This window comes from Salvelinus fontinalis, chromosome 1 (assembly GCF_029448725.1).
Source record: "Salvelinus fontinalis isolate EN_2023a chromosome 1, ASM2944872v1, whole genome shotgun sequence".
In the NCBI taxonomy this organism is placed as follows: Eukaryota; Metazoa; Chordata; class Actinopteri; order Salmoniformes; family Salmonidae; genus Salvelinus; species Salvelinus fontinalis.
Window position 1 is genome coordinate 26,108,524 of NC_074665.1, and position 25,658 is coordinate 26,134,181.

General features: G+C 43.7%; 1 pseudogene; it reads right to left on the bottom strand.

Annotated features, from left to right (window-relative positions):
* LOC129855806 (tetratricopeptide repeat protein 27-like) overlaps positions 1-25,658 on the bottom strand; it is a 148,362-nt pseudogene that overhangs the window by 73,433 nt on the left and 49,271 nt on the right.

Genomic DNA, 25,658 nt, shown 5'->3' on the forward strand with positions numbered 1-25,658 from the left:
TGGGATGCTGCATTCTCTAAGTCTGTGTAAGGAACCTGCTGGCAGCCACTCCAGTATTAATTCCATTCACTTCCAAGATGTAAAGATGAGAGCGACGGCATCAACCCCTGTATGTTAAAGACATTCTCCCTACGACAGAGGCACAGTGCTGAACTGCAGAGAATGGGGCCCCTACACCCAAACCCAGGGATGTAGAGATATCACAACTCAATCAGGGCCTGAGTTAGCAGTGCTTTTCCCCAGATAATATGCAATGGAGGACTCTTAATTGATGCAAATGCATTCTGTTACCGTGGCAAACGGAGAGGGAATAATTAAGGTAAGAGGGGGAAACGAAACCAAGGACAAGCCCAAACAATAACCAAGCAAATTTTCCCTTCATATAGTTACAAATAATATCAGTCTCACTTACAGAACAGTCAGAGCTCCTTAGACGTCAAGAAGATAGCGGGATCGAGGATGAAGTTTCTGTATGTAATATATAATGCATGTAAACAGACAGAGGGAGAGAAATATAGATCGATAGGCATACATAGGCATTTAACCCACTGTTACCCGGGTGCCGACCCCCGGGTCCCAAACCCCCTCTCTGATTCAATGCGGAAGACATATCAGTTGAATGCATTCAGTTGTACAACTGATTAGGTAACCCCCCTTTCCCTTTCCTTTCCCTACACATACATTTGAGAATGTAATTCATTATCAAGCATACGTACACAGTGCATTCGGAAAGTATTCAGACCCCTTCACTTTTTCCACATTGTTACGTCTTATTTGTTTTTATTTTATTGAATATCCAAAACATACAATATACTTGCAGTGAAGCCACTCAACAACTACACCACACCAGTCATCCAACAGACTCCCATTCAGAGCGACACACAGAAGCATCCAGGGTCAATGCCCTGCTCAAGGGCACGTTGACAGATCTCCCACCAGGCCAAAAAAGGTGAACCCGAACCCGACAGATCCCCCCACAGTTCCCCAATAGCTGTCCCTCAACCATTTGAGATCCCTCCCACAGTCCCCAAGAATTTTTATCCATTCCCCACCCCCAAGAACCTCCCAAAGCACCAACAAAATGAACATTGTAAAATGTATAATTTTTATTTTCCCCACATCAATCGAAGCAAAAGCAGGTTTTTTTAAATTTTTGCAAATATATAAAAAATAAACTGAAATACCACATTTACATAACTACTCAGACACTTTACTCAGTACTTTGTTGAAGAACCTTTGGCAGCGATTAAAGCCTTAAGTCTTCTTGGGTATGACGCTACAAGCTTGGCACACCTGTATTTGGGGAGTTTCTCCTACTCTTCTCTGCATATCCTCTCAAGCTCTGTCAGGCTGGATGGGGAGCGTCGCTGCACAGCAATTTTCAGGTCTCTCCAGAGATGTTCGATTCAAGTCAGGGTTCTGGCTGGGCCACTCAAGGACATTGAGACTTGTCCCTAAGCTACTCCTGCGTTGTCCTGTTGGAAGATGAACTTTCACCACAGAGGTCCTGAGCACTCCGGAGCAGGTTTTAATCAAAGATCTCTGTACTTTGCTCCGTTCATCTTTCCCTGGATCCTGACTAGTCTCCCAGTCCCAGCCGCTGAAAAACATCCCCACAGCATGCTGCCACCACCATGCTTCACTGTAGGGATGGTGCCAGGTTTCCTCCATACGGGACGCTTGACATTCAGGCCAAAGAGTTCAATCTTGGTTTCATCAGACCAGAGAATCTTGTTCCTCATGGTCTAAGAGTCTTTTAAGCACATGACAGTCCTTCAAGAGGACTGTCATGTGCTTTTTACTGAGTAGTGGCTTCCGCCTGGCCACTCTACCATAAAGGCCTGATTGGTGGAGTGCTGCAGAGATGGTTGTCCTTCTGGAAGGTTCTCCCATCTCCAAAAAGGAACTCTTGAGCTCTGTCAGTGACCATCGGGTTCTTGGTCACCTCCCTGACCATGGCCCTTCTCGCCCAATTGCTCAGTTTGGCCAGGTGACCAGCTCTAGGAAGAGTCTTGGTGGTTCCAAACTTCTTCCATTTAAAAACAATGGAGGCCACTGTGTTCTTGGGGAGAAATGTTTTGGTACCCTTCCACAGATCTGTACCTCGACACAATCCTATCTCGGAGCTCTACGGACAATGGCTTGGTTTTTGCTCTGACATGCACTGTTAACTATGGGACCTTATATAGACAGGTGTGTGCCTTTATTATACAGCACCAGTCAAAGGTTTGGACACCTACTCATTCAAGGGTTTTTCTTTTTACTATTTTCTACATTGTAGAATAACAGTGAAGACATCAAAACTATGAAATAACACATATGGAATTATGTAGTAACCAGAAAAGTGTTAAACAAATACAAATATATTTTAAATTCTTCAAAGTAGCCACCCTTTGCTTTGATGACAGCTTTGCACAAGGCAAAGGGTGGCTACTTCAAAGAATATAAAATGTTACATTTGTTAAACACTTTTGGTTACTACATACGTGTTATTTCATAGTTTATGTCTTCACTATAATTCCACAATGTAGGAAATAGTCAAAATAAAAAATCTTGAATGAGAAGATGTCCAAACTTTTGACAGGTACCATCCATCCATCCTTTTACACTCATCATATGCTTCTGCGCTCATTATTTTACTCTTGTTATTTATCCTGATGCCTAGTTACGTTACCCTTCCTTCATGTACATACATACCTCATTCCCCTGCATATTTGATCTGGTACTGGTACTCCCTGTACAGTGGCAAGAAAAAGTATGTGAACCTTTTGGAATGACCTGGATTTCTGCATAAATGTCCAAATTTGATCCAATCTTCATCTTAGTCACAACAATAGACAAACAGTGTGCTTAAACTAATAACACACAAATTATTGTATTTTTCTTGTTTATATTGAATACATAATTTAAACATTCACAGGGAAGGTTGGGAAAGGTATGTGAACCTCCAGGCTAATGACTTTTCCAAAAGATAAATTGGAGTAAAGAGTCAGCTAACCTGGAGTCCAATCAATGAGACGAGATTGGAGATGTTGGTTAGAGCTGCCCTACCCTATAAAAAACACTCACAAAATTTGAGTTTGCTATTCACAAGAAGCATTATCTGATGTGAACCATGCCTCGAACAAAAGAGATCTCAGAAGACCTAAGATAAAAAATTGTTGACTTGCAAAAGTGTCAGAGTGTCAGCTAAAGACTTACAGAAATCTCTGGAACACGCTAACATCTCTGTTGACGAGTCTACGATACGTAAAATCAAATCAAATCAAATTTGATTTGTCACATACACATGGTTAGCAGATGTTAGTGCGAGTGTAGCAAAATGCTTGTGCTTCTAGTTCCGACAATGCAGTAATAACCAACAAGTAATCTAACCTAACAATTCCACAACTACTACCTTATACACACAAGTGTAAAGGGATAAAGAATATGTACATAAAGATATATGAATGAATGATGGTACAGAACGGCATAGGCAAGATGCAGTAGATGGTATAGAGTACAGTATATACATATGAGATGAGTAATGTAGGGTATATAAACATAAAGTGGCATAGTTTAAAGTGGCTAGTGATACATGTATTACATAAAGATGGCAAGATGCAGTAGATGATATAGAGTACAGTATATACATGTACATATGAGATGAGTAATGTAGGGTATATGTAAACATTATATTAAGTGGCATTGTTTAAAGTGGCTAGAGATACATTTTTACATAATTTCCATCAATTCCCAATATTAAAGTGGCTGGAGTTGAGTCAGTATGTTGGCAGCGGCCACTAAATGTTAGTGGTGGCTGTTTAACAGTCTGATGGCCTTGAGATAGAAGCTGTTTTTCAGTCTCTCGGTCCCTGCTTTGATGCACCTGTACTGACCGCGCCTTCTGGATGATAGCGGGGTGAACAAGCAGTGGCTCGGGTGGTTGTTGTCCTTGATGATCTTTATGGCCTTCCTGTGACATCGGGTGGTGTAGGTGTCCTGGAGGGCAGGTAGTTTGCCCCAGGTGATGCGCTGTGCAGACCTCACTACCCTCTGGAGAGCCTTACGGTTGTGGGCGGAGCAGTTGCCGTACCAGGCGGTGATACAGCCCGACAGGATGCTCTCGATTGTGCATCTGTAAAAGTTTGTGAGTGCTTTAGGTGACAAGCCGAATTTCTTCAGCCTCCTGAGGTTGAAGAGGCGCTGCTGCGCCTTCTTCACAACGCTGTCCGTGTGGGTGGACCAATTCAGTTTGTCCGTGATGTGCACACCGAGGAACTTAAAACTTTCCACCTTCTCCACTACTGTCCCGTCAATGTGGATAGGGGGGTGCTCCCTCTGCTGTTTCCTGAAGTCCACAATCATCTTCTTTGTTTTGTTGACGTTGAGTGTGAGGTTATTTTCCTGACACCACACTCTGAGGGCCCTCACCTCCTCCCTGTAGGCCGTCTCGTCGTTGTTGGTAATCAAGCCTACCACTGTAGTGTCGTCCGCAAACTTGATGATTGAGTTGGAGGCGTGCATGGCCACGCAGTCGTGGGTGAACAGGGAGTACAGGAGAGGGCTCAGAACGCACCCCAGTGTTGAGGATCAGCGGAGTGGAGATGTTGTTACCTACCCTCACCACCTGGGGGCGGCCCGTCAAGAAGTCCAGGACCCAGTTGCACAGGGCGGGGTCGAGACCCAAGGTGTCGAGCTTGATGACGAGTTTGGAGGGTACTATGGTGTTAAATGCTGAGCTGTAGTCGATGAACAGCATTCTCACATAGGTATTCCTCTTGTCCAGATGGGTTAGGGCAGTGTGCAGTGTGGTTGCGATTGCGTCGTCTGTGGACCTATTGGGTCGGTAAGCAAATTGGAGTGGGTCTAGGGTGTCCGGTAGGGTGGAGGTGATATGGTCAAATCTTATTTGTCAAATGTGCCGAATACAACCTTACAGTGAAATGCTTACTTACAAGCCCTTAACACACGATGCAGTTAATTTTTATATATTTTTTAAATATTTTCTTAAGAAAAAAGTAAGAGATAAGAAAAACAAATAATTAAAGAGCAGCAGTGAAAAACAATAGCTGGGTTATATACAGGGGGTACCGGTACAGAGTCAATGTGCGGGGGCACCGGTGTCGAGGTAATTGAGATAATTATGTACATGCAGGTAGGGTTGTCACAGTGGCTGTGCATAGATAATAACAGAGTAGTAGCAGCGTGGCGGGGGGGGGGGGGGGGGGGGGGCAATGAAAATAGTCTGAGTAGCCATTTCATTAGCTGTTCAGGAGTCTTATGGCTTGGGGGTAGAAGCTGTTTAGAAGCCTCTTGGACCTAGACTTGGCGCTCCGGCACCGCTTGCCGTGCAGTAGCAGAGAAAACAGTCTATGACTAGGGTAGCTGGAGTCCGACAATTTCTAGGGCCTTCCTCTGACACTGCCTGGTATAGAGGTCCTGGATGGCAGGAAACTTGGCCCCAGTGATGTACTGGGCCGTACGCATTACCCTCTGTAGTGCCTTGCGGTCGGAGGCCGACAGTTGCCATACCAGGCAGTGATGCAACCCGTCAGGATGCTCTCAATGGTGCAGCTGCAGAACATTTTGAAGATCTGAGGACCCATGCCAAATCTTTTCAGTCTCCTGAGGGGGAATAGGTTTTGTCGTGCCCTCTTCACGACTGTCTTGGTGTGCTTGGACCATGTTAGTTTGTTGTTGATGTGGACGCCAAGGAACTTGAAGCTTTCAACCTACTCCACTACAGCCCCGTCGATGAGAATGGGGGCATGCTCGGTCCTCTTTTTCCTGTAGTCCACGATCATCTCCTTTGTCTTGAAAACACGAAACAAGAATGGTGTTCATGGCAGGACACCTCGGAAGAAGCCACTGCTGTCCAAAAAACTCCATTGCTGCACATCTGAAGTTCGCAACAGAGCACCTGGATGTTCCACAGTGCTTCTGGCAAAATATTCTGTGGACAGATTAAACTACAGTTGAGTTGTTTGGAAGGAACACACAACACTATGTGTGGAGAAAAAAAGCACAGCACACCAACATCAAAACTTCATCCCAACTGTAAAGTATGGTGGAGGGAGCATTATGGTTTGGGGCTGCTTTGCTGCATCAGGTCCTGGACAGTTTGCGATCATCGATGGAAAAATTTATTCAAGTTTATCAATACATTTTTCAGGAGAATGTAAGGCTATCTGTCCGCCAATTGAAGCTTAACAGAAGTTGGGTGATGCAACAGGACAATTACCCAAAATACAGAAGTAAATCAACAACAGAATGGATTCAACAGAAGAAAATATGCATTTTGGAGTCCTGACCTCAAGCCGATTTAAAATAATGTGGCATGACCCCGAGAGCGGTGCACACCAGACATCCTAAGAATATTACTGAACTGAAACAGTTTTGTAAAGACGAATGGTCCAAAATTCCTCCTGACCATTGTGCAGGTCTGATCCGCAACTACAGAAAACGTTTGGTTGAGGTTATTGCTGCCAAAGGAGGGTCAACCAGTTATTAAATCCAAGGGTTTCCAAATGTTTACACGGTGTGTTCAATAAAGACATGAAAACATATAATTGTTTGTGTTATTAGTTTAAGTAGTCTGTTTGTCTATTGTTGTGACTTAGATGAAGATCAGATCACATTTTATGACCAATTTATTCAGAAATCCAGGTAGTTCTTGCCACTGTATATAGCTCCATTCTTGTGTATTTTATTCCTCATGTTACCATTTTTTTTATTTTTTTAACTCTGCATTGTTGGGAAGGGCTTGTAAGCAAGCATTTCACAGTTAAGTCCACACCCGTTCTATTCGTCGCATGTGACAAATAAAATTTGATTTAGGTCTGGGGTTCTTTTCTGCTTATGCATTCTGATTTCAACGCTAACCCCACCACTGGTGTGCATGGTCAAAGAGCTCTATTTTCAAGTCATCTGACCATAGCACTGCTTCCAATCCAATCATCAATGCCGTTTAGCAAACTCCAGGTGTTTACATGTCATTTGTTGGATGACATGAAAACAGAGCTCTTAATTATTTATTTTATACAGTCATTTTTGCTCATCTTTATCAAGGGTGTCAATAATTTCAGGCCCACTGTATCTTTATTTTGCTGTAAAAGTGCAGGAAAAACAAATAGACAGAGGGAGAAGGAAGTTTGAGTTCCATGTGGAAACGATATGATAGAAGCAGCAACTTGAGGCCTGCCACATCCTTTTCTTCCAAACAGAAAAACGCTTAGACACACACCTCTGTGATTTGCCTTGCCAGTGGACAAAAAAGGGGAAATATTAACTTGCTATGACAACAAAAGCAGCCAAAGCACAGCCCTTGTGTTCCTCTCCTTTACAACTCTCTGAAGTGAAACACAACAGAGCAGAGAGCCAAAGCAGTACACACCTCTCTCTCTGGGGGAGAGCACAAGGCTGGGGGAGCAAAAGGGGAAGCTTAGAGTACACGTAAGGGCATAGGTACTGTACAAGAAACTAGTGCAATGCATTAAAGGTTTAGATGTTGAATGAAGCAGCAGGACTGTTTGGCAGTGGTCTGGAATAACACAAACAGCATACAGAGAATGCTGGAGATGTCAGGGAGTGTGGAAGGCTGGCACCCGCTGTGGGGGAGGGATTAGCGGAGAGGAAATGATACTTCCCTCCCGGTGAGATGAGGGGACATGACCCCGCATTAGGGAGGGAGGGAAAAAGAGGAGGGTGACAGGGTGCATGCTGCTTCTTCTCTCATCAGCCGCCAACATATCTTAGATTCCACACATTCTGCGACTCCCACGCCCCCCTTACTCGTAACCAAATACCCAAGGGACTTAACATGAAACTGTTGCTGTGGTTAGTGACGGATCACTCAAAGCAAAATGTCCCCTTCAGAAGAGAGGGGGAGCAAAGTTTCTTAATAGAGGACATGCAAGACATTTCACAGAGGGAGCGCTAAAACTAAACATGGTGAGACACGACTTACTGAGGTGAAGGCCAGGAGCTCTTCTTCAGTCAGCTTATGGATAGGGTTGTTCTTCTAGAAATCAGTGCTGCGAGACAGAGACACGACACACTGTAATCAACATGGAGCTCGTCTCTGCTCTCCCCCGATTGATTGCAGTGTTTTCTCCCATACATCAAGATGTTGACAGGATTCTTTCCCCCCTCCGTATTGATTTATTAACGGTCAAGTGCCATCGTTCTATCGCTGAGGACGCATCAGTGCATTGGCCATTAGATAGAATTGCCTGTTATGATAGAAAGGGCTTTCCTGAGACCATTAATCTACATCACTGCACCATCTGAGGGGCGATTGATTTCAGAAGGAAATGTGTTCCTTGTTCTTTTTGATGGACAGTTCGGTGTAGTGTCACGATCCCTTATCCATGTGCCTGCCTGGCCAATCGGCATTAGGCAGGTGTGATATACTCCCATGGGCAGGTGTGATATACTCCCATGGGCAGGTGTGACATACTCCCATGGGCAACACACACTGTGACCTGGAAAAGGCAGAAGGCCAGACAGACATTATCTACAGTGGTATACTCTCCTTCATGGTACTAATCTGAAAACACAAGCTAGATGAAAGCAATGTGCAGAATGGCTACCAAGAATTTGCTTTCCCTTGTCGAGCAGCCATTTTAGACTATTGATATACACCCGTAAATGTATCAAATCAATGCCTGAATGGAAACGTCTGTATCCAGCTACAAAACCAGATAAGGTTTTGGCAGGAGGTGACCAGTCAGGTTGGGGGATGTTAGGGGAGTCTGCTTTCCAGACCAATGACGATTATGATTTAATGGAGATTAGATACAACAATAACCAGCCATCCTTTACAAATGTTGTTTGTTCTCCAGCCTTGGACACTGGAGTCCAATTATTATTATTTATTTTTTGGGGGGGGGGGGGGGGGGGGGGAGTGAGATGTTGCTGTGTGTGTGTGTGTAGGGGTGACCTGTGGGAAAGCCACAGAGTTCACAGGGTTCTCTTGGAACCCTTCAGAGGCCCTAACTGAATATGGTCACATTATAGAGGAATTTTAAATATTATAAATCATGTACCATGTCAAACCAACAAAACATATTTACATATTTCATTCCTTTTGAACGGCTGTTATGGTTTCCTCTGCCACATCATACTTTCTAACCAATTTCATATTTATGGTTCATTGTGAACTTTTGATTACACATAACATTTCAGAAATTCCTAATTTAATGGAGCTGAGCCAAGTTCTATAACAGTTTGTTGTTTATTATAAAAGGTCAACTTACTCCCCAGTTATGAAGGACAGAGACCCTTAGCGCAAATTATTATTAGAACCTTTTAGAACAGTCACTGAATAATTACAAATAGGGGAATATCTGGCCCAGGGCTCTACAAACGAGAATTTGCTAACAGAATTCCAGTCTATAATTGTTTTCTGGCATCAGGCCTGTAGTCTACAGGCCCATAATGGCTAGGCAGGGGGAGGATGACGGAAACAGTGGGTTTGGAGTAGGCTGGTCCATATGTAAGGAAACCAACACCAGCCAGTGCCATTGACATCAAATATAACAATAATTGACTGTATGTCATTTATAAAACGGCTAAATCCAAAATGACTTACATTCAAAAAATGTAAAAATTATGTTAAAAATTATTAATTAATGTAAAAAAATTGACATTTACATTCCTAGCGGGAACCCACGATCCTGGCGTTGCAGGTGCCATGCTCTACCAACTGAGCCGTATACTGCACTGTGTGGCAGGAGAGTTCATTTTTTATTTTGCTGGCGGGGGGTGTTGCTGGTTATAGGGGTGTTACTAGGAGTTGCCAGGTCCCCCAGGAATGGCAGGAGCCCAAGTCCAGGAAAGGGATATTCCAGACTGGGTCACATTCACGAAGCTCTGTGGAGCGGCGTGAACTCTGATCCATTCCCAGGCGAAGTGTGAGGGGAGAAGGGGGAGCACAGGGCTGGTGGTGGACTCCCAATACACTCTCTACACATGTGCGGTGTGTGGGATCAAGTATGTGAGTGTGTCTACACTAGCGTGTGTAGGAAAGGGAAAGGGGGGATACCTAGTCAGTTGTACAACTGAATGCATCCAACTGAAATGTGTCGTCCGCATTTAACCCAACCCCTCGGAATCATAGAGGTGCGAGGGGCTGCCATAATCCACATCCACAGCGCCCAGGGAAAAGTGGGTTAAACTGCCTTGCTCAGGGGCAGAACAACAGACTTTTTACCTTGTCAGCTCAGGGATTCGATCCAGCAACCTTTTGGTTACTGTAACTGTGTGTGTGAAGAATGCACACATCTATACTATTGAATCTGTGCCATTTGACTCAAGTCAGAGGTATGGCATCAAAACCAGCCATCTCTAAAAAGTTAAAAGAATTGGGTGGGTGTGGGTCCAATGCAGACGATTTTATCTCAATATCAAATCACATCGGGTTAACAATTTAGTACCTTACTGTGATGATTGTTTTCAATTAATATGGTCCAAAATAAACAAAAATATCTTATTTCTCAAGCAAGAATTTAGCTAGGACTGTCTGGGAGCGGTCTGAGTGGGGAAGGGAAAACTCAAAACTAGCTGTTATTGGCAGAGAGGTTTGGAACTCTTTCTTACTAGTCTATTAACTAAACAAAAATATAAAAACGCAAAATGCAACAATTTCAACTAATTTACTGAGGGTAGGCCCTAATCTATGGCTGCAGGGGCGCAGCCATGGGTGGGCTAAGGCCCAGCCAATCAGAATGAGTTTTTACCCACAAAGAGGCTTTATTACAGAGAGAAATACTCCTCAGTTTCATCAGCTGTTCTGGTGGCTGGTCTCAGATGGATGTGGAGGTCTTGGGCTGGCATGGTTACATGTGATCTCCGGTGGGGAGGACAGGATGCAGCTTATGGTAGAGAAATTAACATTAAATTCTCTGGCAAAAGCTCTTGTTGACATTCCTGCAGTCAGCATGCCAATTGCACGCTCCCTCGAAACTTGAGACTGTGGCATTGTGTTGTGACAAAACTGCACATTTTAGAGTGGCCTTTTATTGTCCCCCAGCACAAGGTGCACCTGTGTAATGATCATGCTGTTTAATCTGCTTTTTGATATGCCACACATGACAGGTGGATCGATTATCTTTGTAAAGTAGAAATGCCCACTAACAGTGATGAAAACAAATCGGCGAACTAAATTTGAGAACTTTTTGCGCTTATGGAACATTTCTGGGATCTTTTATTTCAGCTCATGAAAAATGTGACCAACACCTTACATGTTGCGTTTATATTTTTGTTCAGTATAATTAACCCTGTGGTCAAAGCTCTATCCAACCAAAACAGGCGGTCTTTTCAAACAGCTCTAACACAAAAAAGCCATTATCATAATGTTTACAATTTCACAATATTATTCAAACTATGGAAATATGTATAAAAAACACTGGCCATTTAAGTATATACACAGATTGCACAAAACAGGAACATGACAGACTGACCAGGTTAAAGCTTTGATCCTTTACTGATGTCACTTGTTAAATCCACTTCAAAAATCGGTGTAGATGAAGGGGAATAGACAGGTTAAAGAAGGATTGTTAAGCCTGGAGACAATTGAGACATTGATTGTGTGTGTGTGTGCCATTCAGAGGGTGATTGCAATTAGAATTGTTGTGCAACGACTGGGCTTATAAAAGCATTTGTTTTACTACAGCAGCAACGGGCCGAGGAGCTGCAGCAGCACAAGTGCAAATACACAAGTAGCAATTTAAATCCCACCATATCATGCAAATTCACCTATAGGCCGATAAGCATGTCAGTCAAATTCATTTTCATCAACTGGTACTTCCATCAATGAATAAAAAGCATTACTAGGCAACGGGATAATTTCTTCTCCTGGTCAATTTGGCCAGAAACTATTTATTTCGGGGGGGCCAAAAGCAGGCAATTACCATAGGGTCAATGAGCTCCAATGTGCAATGAGTCTCCTTTAGTCTCCTCTAGCGCCTTGCGGGGGTAGGGAGACGCAGGTTACGTAAGTAGCCTTGAGTTCCATTTGAAATACTTGTTTCGATGTTTCACTAAAGGGATATGGCAAACTCCCGTAACGCAGACATGCTCTCCAAAGCCAGGGTACTTTCAACAGCATCACCCCTCAGAGGCTCCCACACTGAGGACAGTATGCGCCAATGAAGGTGCAGTGACGTGTAGTCGGTAAAACCTCAAAAGTACGAGGGGGTGGCTCGACATGCCGCCTCGCAAACCTCTTGTAAAGAGATGCGTTTGAACAGTGCCCAAAAGGAAGCCAAACCTCTGGTGGAATGAGCCCTCAGGCCCATTTTAACCCTTGCTATTATAAGTTAATATAATAACCTCCACTATCCAATGGGAGAACCGTTGATGAGAGACAGTTGGTCACTCTTGCGCCATGCTCTCGTTCTATGCAAGTAGATGCACAACATGTGTACTGCACATCAACGGTGGAGACGCCCTTCTTCCGTAGAATTGAAGAGTGGTGGTTGGAAAGACATAAGGCAAGACAATTGCAATTGCCGCTGATCTTAGGAATTAAGGCAGGGTTGAATAACAGCATCACCTTGGAAAACACTGGGGCAAGCTGCAGACACGAATGATGGACCGAGTGCGTGCAACTCACTCACTCGCTTTGCGGATGTAAGCGCAAACAGCAAAGCAGTCTTAGAGAGATCTCGGCTCAAAAGATTCCTGAGAAATCGCCTCAAGCACAATACAGGTCTGAAGATCGAGCTAAAGGCTTGGAGATGGGCCGTAAATGACGCTCAGCCTTCATGAAACGACACAACAGAAGGTGTTCCCCAACTGTGTTATTGTCCAAGCCTATACACTGAGTATACAAACATTAAGAACACCTCTTTCCAGGAAACTTGACAACTGTGGGAAGTATTGAGTCAACATGGGCCAGCATCCCTGTGTAACGCTTTGGACACCTTGTAGAGTCCATCCCCCAACGAATTGAGGCTGTTCAGAGGGCAAGGGGAGGGGGGGGGGTCCAACTCAAAATTAGGAAGGGGATCCTAATATTTGTTATATTCAGTGTATGGCAGGCTAAGAAGGCTGCTAAATAGACATTAACAGTGGGGGGAAAAGCCTTCCCTCTGTCCAAAAGGATCTGCAACAAGCATAACACCTCAGATACAGAGCATTGGTAAGGAATTATCAATTTTCAGTGACCCAACTTCTCAAAAACACACCAGTTGTTTCCATACAGTAGAAGGGGCTCTTGCGATCTGGATCGCCTCAATGACTTTGAGAGGAAAAAGCCTGTCGCATTCAGATTTCTTCTCTCACGGGCCAGGCTCAGAAAGCCATGGTTTCAGGGTGGAAAATCTCTGTTTGCCTGGGTCAATAGATCCCTGCTTAATGGAAGTTGTCATGGCTCGTCATAAAGCAGGAGTATGTTTTCTGCTAACCAGAGTTTGTCTGGCCATTGAGGGGCTACCAAGATTAGGGACAATTATTGTTCGCTCACTCTGTTCAAAGTGGGGAGAATCAAGCATAGGAGGAGGAAATGCATAGCGCACCACCCTTGGCTAAGGGTGTGCCAGCGCGTCCAGTTCCAGTGTTACGTATTCCGCTATCAAAGACAAAAGGGCAGTGTCTCTTTGTGTGATGCGAAGAGATCTAGACCGTATCTATCCCAGATTTGGTTCAACACCTGGGGATGGAATCTCCAGTACCCATATAGGGGATTGCCTTTGGACAAAAAGTCCGCTCCCACATTCAATACGCCTGAGACATGAGTAGCGTGGAGTGAAAGTAGATTTGCCCTGCTTCACAGAATAATCTTGACAATCTGTGTAGATGCAGAGAGCGAGTGCCACCCTGGCGGTTGATGTATGCCACCACAGTCATATTGTCTGTCCTGAGAAGGATGTGACAATTTTGAAGGAAGTGCATCAAGGCATGAAGCAATGTCAGCAGTTCGAGGTAATGTATGAGCGTGGCGGAGCTGTGGGGACCATAATCCGTTTACTGCCCTTCCCTCGTGAACTGTGTCCCACCCTGTGAGTGCCACATCTTTGGGGAATGCCAGAGAAGAAGATGGAGGGGCTCCTCCCGTGAGGGAGAGCTGAAAGGCAGTCCTGGGTCACCACTATCTGTCGATTGCTGTGTCGTTGACACCACAGGCCAGCCACTCAATGCTGAAAATCTCTCATTCTCAGTAATCCCAGTGGTATTACTGAGATGGTAACTGCCAGTAATGATGGCTCTGATCCCCCATTGCTTAATAGAGAGGAGATTTCCTGCTCTAGTAAGCAAGCTGAGTCGCTCCTTGCAGTTGAAACCCCCTGGATTGTACCCCTAGAGGCTCGGAGGTTGAGATCCGACGCAGATCTCGCACATTGTTCTTGGTTGGCTGTGCTCATCTATTGAGCAAATCGGCCTGGTACGCCAGCAGTAGGGATGTTACGTTCACCGCCCATACTGAACGTGCCGCAGCAATGTAGACCTTTTGGAATATGGAGGCGGTAAACACTCCGCTTTCCCAGGGAGAGCAGTGCCGGTTATTGCCGAGGCACTGGGGTTGAGGTGACTAGCCAGTGAAGGCTCGACTACCAGAGGTTTGCCAAATCCCAATTCCTCCATGCCCTGGATGTCAATGCCAACAAAGCACTAATCTCAATAGCTAGCCATGTGGCGATGGCTAAACAGAAACTGACAAGTAGAAAATCAATTATACAAAGCAAAACCTTGCGGTCGGTACTCAACACAAATCGACAAGAACTGAAGTCCTACGTTAGGCAGCGTTAACGGTTCATTGCGAAGGCAGAAATAGAATCGTGCTGAGGAGAGCTTTAGTGAACGCAGTCACTTCCGCAAGGAAGAGAGGTGAGAATGACCAGTTTGGCGGGCGAGTGGCTGTCACGTTCCTGACCTGTTTTCCTTTGTTATGTATTTGTTTTAGTTGGTCAGGGCGTGAGTTGGGTGGGTTGGTCTAGGCTTGTTTTTCTATGTTGGGATTTTTGTGTTTGGCCTGGTATGATTCTCAATCAGAGACAGGTGTGTATCGTTTGTCCCTGATTGAGAGTCATACTAAGGCAGCCAGGGTTTCACTGGTGTTTTGTGGGTGTTTGTTTCCCGTGTCAGTGTTTGGGCCACACAGGACTGTTTTCAGGTTAGTCACGTTTGTAGAGTTTCGTAATTTGTAGTGTTTGTTGTTTGTTCATTAAAACATGAATACCTACTACTCCGCATCTTGGTCCGATCCATGCTCCTCCTCGTCTGAGGAGGAGAACGACTACGACAACCTTAACAGTGGCTCCCTTTATAGAGAGGCTCAAATCATTCACTTCGCCACTCAACCTATCTGTCTCCAATAGACACTGTGCGATTGTGTAACGGTTCTCCTCTTCGTCTGAGGAGGAGTAGCAAGGATCGGACCAATGTGCAGCGTGGTAAGTGTTCGTCATTTTATTAAAATGTACTGAACACTAAAATTAAAATAAACAAACAAAGAACAACCGAAACAGTTCCGTCTGGTAACAAATACAAAGACAGAAAACAACTACCTACAAATCATAGTAGGAAAACAGGCTACCCAAGTATGATTCTCAATCAGAGACAATGATCAACAGCTGCCTCTGATTGAGAACCATACCAGGCCAAACAGAGAAATACAAACATAGAAAAACAACATAGAATGCCCACCCCAACTCACGCCCTGACCAAACCAAAACAAAGTCATAAAAAAGGGCCCCGAATAAATGGGCAAATGTCGCACAATCCAGATGTGGAAAGCTCCAGGAGACTTACCCAGAAAGACTCACAGCTGTAATTGCTGCCAATAGTTTTTCTACAAAGTAATGACACGGGTGTGAGTAAATGAGATCTGTATTTTATATCGAATCAATTTGCAAACATTTCTAAAAACATTTTCCCTTTGTCATTATGCAGTAGTGTGTGTAGATGGGTGACAAACATTTTGAATTCAGGCTGTAACAAAATGTAGTTAAGGAGTATGAATACTTTCTGAAGGCAATGTATTTTCCACTGTATCAATGGGCCATTGGAGGATGACAGGGTTGCTGACTTATCACCATTAAAGAAGTGTGTAACTTGTATGTGATGAGTAAGAACTGCGTTCAACAAAATATTTTTTTGCCCATGTTACCTTGAGTGCTATAGGTATGTTCATCAATTTGTTCTTGTCAGTATCAATAAGGTGAACCGTATTCCACAGACAATGACCGCCTAGCCCTTCATATGTAGTCTCCCAAAGGAACAGCCTTGATAGACTATTTTGACCTTTATTGACCATTGGTGGTACAGTTGAAGTCGGGAAGTTTACTTTCACATTCGCCAAATACATTTAAACTCAGTTTTAACAATTCCTGACATTTAATCCTAGTAAGAATTCCCTGTCTTAAGTTACTAAATTATTCCATGTGTTATTTCATAGTTGAGGTCTTCACTATTATTCTACGGCGTATAAAATAGTACAAATAAAGAAAAACCCTTGAATGAGTAGGTGTTCTAAAACGTTTAACCAGTAGTGTACATAAGAGGGAAAAATAAGAGGAAAGTAGGCAAGAGATGCAGAAAGAAGAATGGATAAAAGAGGGAGTCAGAGAAGGGAAGTGTAAGAGTGGTTTTTGACCTAGAGGAAGCAAGCATCACTCCCCTTTGTCCTGAGTAGCTGTTCTAAAACGTTTGACCAGTAGTGTACTTGGAATGTGGCAGGTCCATTTAGATTTAGTTCCAGGAGAAATGTTTTGGGTGAAAAAAGCCTGCTGCCATGCATAACATTTGTACACATACACCCACCTAACACTAAACCATTTTTCATAGCTCATGATTACTGTGAACTGACATCACAGTAAACAAAGGAGATCTGTGTTTTGGCCAATTTTCTAACTTGTAAACAAGTCTAGTGTGCACACACACACAAGAAAAATACTGAAAATGGCCAAACCTCTTGCCACCCAAATACCTTGGCCAGCATAAACACAGCATTTGACTGCCAGGAACACCCAGTAGAAATCCCACCATCTTGAAGGGTTTGGAAGTCCAAAGTACCTGATGGTCTATTTTCTGTGGCCCTTCTAAAGGAGGTAGCTAATGGCTAAAACACACAAGGTGCCAGATGTCCTGACCTGTGTCACAAGCTGCACATGCGCCTCAGGTGGCCGGGTCAGAAGACATATGCACGGTTACACACAAACACACACTTAGGAGAGCAAAGGGGAACCCACCCACCACCAAGGAGAGCTTTCTACAGAATGGCTGCCTGGCTCAGTGGTGGTTTTATTGTGCTTTCACCTGCGCCCACCACAGATATCAGTGAGACAGTTTAATGATAAAAGCCGAAGTGCTGTTCTATTTGCTTTCCCCATTGTAATTCTCCCATTCTCTGTGATGTTCTCCTAATCGCTTTACCTCTGTCTACTTTCCCTCACCAGCTGATAAAAGAACCAGCCAGCTGTGGCAAATCTCAAATCTGGAGTTTAATGCCATATTGTATTTTTACATCAAGTGTATTGCTCTGAGAAACCCTCCTCAATGGTGCATGACACACAATATTCTATAGCAGTGGTTCCCAAACTGTGGGGTGGGGGATAAGGGTGCGCATGAATACACATGTGGCAAGATGTATAAAGTTGCAAGAAAATTAGCTTTTAAACGGCAGACAAAATGTGTAGACTTGCAGGAAATGAGCTATAAAACCTGCAACATTTTCTCTCCACAAACAAAGAGGGGTTTGAACAGTTTGTGTCATGAACAGTGCTTGTACCCATAGAAATAGACATGGTGTGCGTAGGGGGGTGCAGGATGTTCCCCCAATGCTGGAAGGGAGGCCTGACTGAAAACGGTTGGGAACCCATGTTCTATAGGTGAGAAAGAAAAATGTATGGACCAATTCAGGAACTTTTTCCACATGTTGTTATGTTAAAGCCTTATTCTACAATGGTTTGAATAAATAAAATAAATCAATCCACACCCAATACCCCATAAAAAAACAGAAATACCTTATTTACATAAGTATTCAGACCCTTTGCTACAGGATTCGAAATTGAGCTCAGGTGCATCCTGTTTAAATGAATCATCATTGAGAAGTTTCTACAATTTGGAGTCCACCTGCAGCAAATTCAATTGATTGGACATGATTTGGAAAGGCACACACCTGTCTAGATAAGGTCCCTCAGTTGACAGTGCATGTCAAAGCAAAAACCAAGCCATGAAGTCGGATGAATTGTCCGTAGAGCTCCGAGACAGGGTTGTGTCATGGAACAGATCTGGGGAAGGGTACCAAAACATTTCTAAAGCATTGAAGAACACAGTGGCCTCCATCAGTCTTAAATGGAAGAAGTTTTGAACCACCAAGACTCTTCCTAAAGCTGGGGGAGAAGGGCCTTGGTCAGGGAGGTGACCAAAAACTTTTTGGAGATGGGAGAACCTTCCAGAAGGACAACCATCTCTGCAGCACTCGACTAATCAGGCCTTTACGGTAGAGTGGCCAGACGGAAGCCACTACTCAGTAAAAAGCACATGACAGTCCTCTTGAAGTTTGTCAAAAGGCACCTAAAGACTCTTAGACCATGAGGAACAAGATTCTCTGGCCTGAATGTCAAGCGTCACGTATGGAGGAAACCTGGCACCATCCCTACGGTGAAGCATGGTGGTGGCAGCATGCTGTGGGGATGTTTATCAGCGGCTGGGACTGGGAGACTAGTCAGGATCCAGGGAAAGATGAACGGAGCAAAGTACAGAGATATTTGATTAAAACCTGCTCTGGAGTGCTCAGGACCTCACTGTGGTGAGGGTTCATCTTCCAACAGGACAACGGCCCAAAGCACACAGCCAAGACAACGCAGGAGTGGCTTCGGGACAAGTCTCAATGTCCTTGAGTGGCCCAGCCAGAATTTGGAACCACCAAGACTCGTCCTAGAGCTGGCCACCTGGCCAAACTGAGCAATTGGGGGAGAAGGGCCATGGTCAGGGAGGTGACCAAGAACCCGATGGTCACTGACAGAGCTCAAGAGTTCCTCTTTGGAGATGGGAGAACCTTCCAGAAGGACAACCATCTCTGCAGCACTCCACCAACCAGGCCTTTATGGTAGAGTGGCCAGACAGAAGCCACTACTCAGTAAAAAGCACATGACAGTCCTCTTAAAGTTTGTCAAAAGGCCCCTAAAGGACTCTCAGACCATGAGAAACAAGATTCTCTGGTCTGATGAAACCGCAGGAGTAGCTTGGGGACAAGCCTCTGAATGTCCTTGAGTGGCCCAGCGAGAGCCCGGACTTGAACCCGATAGAACATCTCTGGAGAGACCTGAAATAGCTGTGCAGCGACGCTCCCCATCCATCCTGACAGAGCTTGAGAGGATCTGCAGAGAAGAATGGGAGGAACTCTCTAAATACAGGTGTGCCAAGCTTGTAGCATCAGCCCCAAGAAGACAAGGCTGTAATTGCTGCCAAAGGTGCTTCAAAAAAGTACTGCGTAAAGGGTCTGAATAGTCATGTAAATGTGATATTTCATTATTAAAAACGTGTTTTTGCTTTGTCATTATGGGGTATTGTGTGTAGATTGTTTTTTCCCCTCATAAATTTAAATACATTTTAGAATAACACTGTAACGTAACAAAAGGTGGAAAAATACTTTCCGAATGCACTGTATATTCACAATTGTTTGTAGACACCCTTCAAATTAGTAGATTCGGCTATTTCAGCCACACCTGTTGCTGACAGTTGTATAAAATCAAGCACATGGCAATGCAATCTCCATAGACAAACATTAGCAGTAGAATGTCCTTACTTGAAAAACTCAGTGACTTTCAAAGTGGCACCGTCATAGGATGGCACCTTTCCAACAAGTCAGTTAGTCAAATTTCTGCCCTGCTAGAGCTGCCCCAGTCAACTGTAAGTGCTGTTATTGTGAAGTGGAAACTTCAAAGAGCAACAACGGCTCAGCCGGGAAGTTGTAGGCCACACAAGCTCAGAGAACAGGACCACCGAGTGCTGAAGCGCATAAAAATAGTCTGTCCTTGGTTGCAACACTCACTACCGAGTTCCAAACTGCCTCTTGGAAGCAAAGTCAGCACAAGAACTGTTCGCCGGGAGCTTCATGAAATGGGTTTCCATGACCGAGGAGCCGCACACAAGCCTAAGATCGCTTGGCATTGCGCATGGTGTCAGCTGGAGTGGTGTAAAGCTCGCCGCCATTGGACTCTGGAGCAGTGGGAACGCGTTCTCTGGAGTGATGAATCATGCTTCCCCATCTGGCAGTCCAATGGACAAATCTGGGTTTGGCGGACAACAGGAGATGCTACCTGCCTGAATGCATAGTGCCGGCTGTAAATTTGTGGAGGGATAATGGTCTGGGGCTGTTTTTCCATGGTTCAGGTTAGGTCCCTTAGTTCCAGTGAAGGGAAATCTTAACGTTACAGCATACAATGACATTCATAGCGATTCTGCACTTCCAACTTTATGGCAACAGTTTGGTGGGGAAGGCCCTTTCCTGTTTCAGCATGACAATGCCCCCATGCACAAATACAGAAAGGGTTTGTCAGGATCGGTGTGGAAGAACTTGACTGGCCTGCACAGAGCCCTGAACTCAACCCCATCGAACACTATTGGGATGAATTGGAACACCGACTGCAAGCCAGGTCTAAAAGCCCAACATCAGTGCCCAACCTCACTAATGCTCTTGTGGCTGAATGGAAGCAAGTCCCCGCAGCAATGTTCCAACATCTAGTGGATAGCCTTCTCAGAAGAGTGGAGGCTGTTATAGCAGGAAAGGGGGGACCAACTCCATAATAACGCCCATGATTTTGGAATGAGATGCTTGACGAGCAGGTGTCCACATACACTACATAACCAAAAGTATCTCCCCAGGGTTAGCATCCCTCAACTCAGATTCCAAATGATGTTTTTCATGACATAAGGGTATTGGATATGCATGTCACCATTTTCTACCATTGAGAAGGTCTTATTTCAGAGGAAGACACAAAAGGCAGACAGGGTCAATTGGCACTGGGGTCTCCCCCTGCTGCCGCTGTTGTGTGGTGCTGTGGAGTGGAGTCTGTAGTGTCTACCAGTTCTCTCTGTATCTCCATTTCAGCCAGCGAGCTCTGGCTAATGATGGGCTTGATTGAGCCCATTTACTTCCCCTCAGCCTGTAATGAGGGCATTACCCTGAGTAGCAGAGCCTGGGAGCTAGCTGGATACCCTCCACAGCCAAGAGGACGATGGAGGGAGGCCAGCTCTGTTTTTGGAGATGACTGAAGAAATACAGGACACATAAGACTTGCATACAGGAGATGTACAGTATATGGTAGGGGTATTCCGATCTGGATCTCAAGATCAGCAACACTTCTGATTTGATTGCAATCCTTTCACTGTTAAGACAGATGGACTTTCCAATCCATCAATAAAAGTGAATAGCCCTGCTGTACAGTACTAGTCAATAGTTTGGACACACCTACTCATTCAAGGGTTTTTCTTTATTTTTACTATTTTTCTACATTGTAGAATAACATTTCATTTGGGTCTTTTGAGCATCATGCTATACTGTTTAATTGTCAGCCACCACTGCTGGCCATAACCCTTTATAGGCCACCAAAGCACTGCCCCACTTTCTTTACTGATTTCTCTGAACTATTATCCTTGAGAACAATGATAAAATCATTGTGTTGGGTGATTTTAATATTCATGTTGACAAAGAGACCGACTCCAAGGCCATTGATTTTATGAATCTTTTGCGCTCTATGGACTTTATCCAACATGTTACGGCCATACGCTGGACCTGGTTATAACGAAGGGGCTTTCTATTGACATATCCTCTATTCTTGATGTTACTATATCTGATCACTGTGTATTTTTTACTACCTTGATGAGCTTAGCACAGGATAATACTGAACGCATTATTAAGAAACGCCATCTTACCTCTGAAGTTGTTACAGATTTTATTGAGTGTATGAACAATACTCCATCACCTATTCTGCCTTCCTCGTGATGATTTAATTGATCACTTTAATATCAAATTAAAGGCAACCATTGATGCCATAGCTCCAGTAAAGTTGAAAAAAGCCACATCCAAACAGAAAGCCTCTTGGATAGGTGAGAAAACAAAAAAATTAAGGACAAATTGCAGAAAGGCAAGCGGAAGTGGAGAGAGTCAAAGTTGCAGATCCATTATGATATTCTGAGAGCAACTTGAAATATATAACAAGGCAATTAGAAATGCCAGACAGGCTCATTTTTCTAACTTGATCACTAATAATAGGAATAATTTGAGAGTGCTCTTCCCAACCATTGATGGATGGCCTGATAAATCCTACCCCCGCAAACCTATGTGAACTTTCCTCCACATCTAAATATGATGAGAGTTGAGGTATATTTCAGAGATAAAACAATTTTGGCTGGGTATTAGTCAAGCAAGACCTGATGAGAAGTTTGATGATATGTGCTCTATTCCACCACGCAAAAGCACTATGGATTTATTTTCTCTGGTTGATACAGACATGCTCAGGAAAGTGATATCACAACTTTTCGATCCTATCCCCTCCACCTTCTACAAAACAGTTTTAATTTGCATATCTGAAGAAGTGCAAGCTATTGTTAAATCAATCTGGCCCACCACAGCACAGAGACAGCCTTTGTCAAAATGGTAAATTATCTTAGAGCCAACACAGGTGCCAAACAGCTCTCTAACCTACAGTTGAAGTCTGAAGTTTACATACACTTAGGTTGGAGTCATTAAAACTCGTTTTTCAACCACTCCACAAATTTCATCTTAACAAACTATAGTTTTGGCAAGTAGGTTAGGACATCTACTTTGTGCATGATGCAAGTAATTTTTCCAACAATTGTTTACAGACAGATTATTTCACTTATAATTCACTGTATCACAATTCCAGTGGGTCAGAAGTTTACATTCAAAGTTATCTGTGCCTTTAAACAGCTTGGAAAATTCCAGAAAATGTCATGGCTTTAGAAGCTTCTGATAGGCTAATTGACATAATTTGAGTCAATTGAAGGTGTACCTGGGGATGTATTTCAAGGCCTACCTTCAAACTCAGTGCCTCTATGCTTGACATCATGGGAAAATCAAAAGGAATCAGCCAAAGACCTCAGGAAAAAAATGGTAGTCTGGTTCATCCTTGGGAGGAATTTCCAAACGCCTTAAGGTACCACGTTCATCTGCACAATCAATAGTAAGCAAGTATAAACACCATGGGACCACAGAGCCGTCATACAGCTCAGGAAGGAGATGCGTCCTGTCTCCTAGAGATTAACGTACCTTTGTGCGAAAAGTGCAAATCAATCCCAGAACAACAGCAAAGGACCTTGTGAAGATGCTGGAGGAAACCGGTACAAAAGTATCTATTTCCACAGTAAAACAAGTCCTATATCGGCATAACCTGAAAGGCCGCTCAGCAAAGAAGAAGCCACTGCTCCAAAACCGCCATAAAAAAGCCAGACTACGGTTTGTAACTGCACATGGGGATAGAGATCGTACTTTTTGGAGAAATGTCCTCTGGTCTGATGAAACAAAAATAGAACTGTTTGGCCATAATGACCATCGTTATGTTTGGAGGAAAAAGGGGGAGGCTTGCAAGCCGAAGAACACCATCCCAACCATGAAGCACGGGGTTGGCAGCATCATGTTGTGGGGGTGCTTTGCTGCAGGAGGGACTGGTGCACTTCACAAAATAGATGGCATCATGATGTAAGAAAATTATTTGGATATATTGAAGCAACATCTCAAGACATCAGTCAGGAAGTTAAAGCTTGGTCGCAAATGGGTCTTCCAAATGGACAATGACCCCAAGCATACTTCCAAAGTTGTGGCAAAATGGCTTAAGGACAACAAAGGAAAGGTATTGGAGTGGCCATCACAAAGCCCTGACCTCAATCCTATAGAGAATTTGTGGGCAGAACTGAAAAAGCGTGTGCGAGCAAGGAGGCCTACACACCTGATTCAGTTACACCAGCTCTGTCTGTAACGGCTTCGTTGGTGGAAGGAGAGGAGAACAAAAATGCAGCATGGTACGTATCCATAATATTGTTTAATCGAGAATGAATACAAAATGAACAAGAGAATACATGAAAACCGACACAGTCCCGTATGATGCAAACACTGAAACGGAAAATAACTACCCACAACCCATAGTGGGAAAACAGGCTACCTAAGTATGATTCTCAATCAGAGACAACGATCGACACCTGCCTCTGATTGAGAACCATACTAGGCCAAACACATAGAAATATAACGTATAGAACAAAACATAGAAAAACAACAGAATGCCCACCCCAACTCACGCCCTGACCAAACTAAAATAAAGACATAAAAAAGGAACTAAGGTCAGAACGTGACACTGTCAGGAGGAATGGGCCAAAACTCACCCAACTTACTGTGTGAAGCTTGTGGAAGCCTACCCGAAACGTTTGACCCAAGTTAAACAATTTAAAGGCAATGCTACAATATACGAATTGAGTGTATGTAAACGTCTGACATACTGGGAATGTGATGAAAGAAATAAATGCTGAAATAAATAATTCTCTCTACTATTATTCTGACATATCAGATTCATTCAAATAAAGTGGTGATCCTAACTGACTTAAGACAGGGAATTTCTACTAGGCTTAAATGTCAGGAATTGTGAAAAACTGAGTTTAAATGTATTTGGCTAAGGTGTATGTAAACTTCCGACTTCAACAGCTGCATTCGACACTGTTGGCCATGATGTCTTACTGGACAGACTGGAGAGGTGGGTTGGCCTCTCTGATCAATTTCTAAATTGGTTTAGGACCTATTTAACCAGCTGAGAATGTGTCACCCTTGGTGAACATAACTCAGAGAAAATATATAACACGTGGTGTTCCACAAGGTTTGATTTTGGGTCCAGTACTGTTCAGTTTATTTATATACAGTGGGGAGTTATTAAATGAATTACTTAAAAATCATACAATGTGATTTTCTGGATTTTTGTTTTAGATTCCATCTCTCACAGTTGAAGTGTACCTATGATAAAAATTACAGACCTCTACATGCTTTGTAAGTAGGAAAACCTGAAAAATCGGCAGTGTATCAAATACTTGTTCTCCCCACTGTATATATATATATACACACAGTGCATTCGCAGGTTATTCAAATCACTTGACTTTGTCCACATTTTGTTATGTTACAGCCTTATTCTAAAATTGCCCCCCCCCCCCCCTTCAATCTACACACAATACCCCACAATGACAAAGCAAAGACATAACATTCTGCACATTTATTACAAATATATATATATACTTTTTTTATGTTATAAAAATATCACATTTACATGAGTATTCAGACCCTTTACTCAGTACTTTGTTGAAGCACCTTTGGCAGCGATTACAGCCTCAAGTCTTTTTTGGGAATGATGCTACAAGCTTGGCACAACTGTATTTGAGGAGTTTCCCTCCATTCTTCTCTGCAGATCCTCTCAAGCTCTGTCTGGTTGGATGGGGAGCGTCGCTGCACAGCTATTTTTAGGTCTCTCAAGAGATGTTAGATTGGGTTCAAGTCCAAGCTCTGGCTGGGCCACTCAAGGACATTCAGAGACTTGTCCCGAAGGCACTCCTGTGATATCTTGGCTGTTTGCTTAGAGTTGTTGTCCTGTTGTAAGGTGAACCTTCGCCCCAGTCTGATATCCTGAGCGCTCTGGAGCATGTTTTCATCAAGGATCTCTGTACTTTGCTCCATT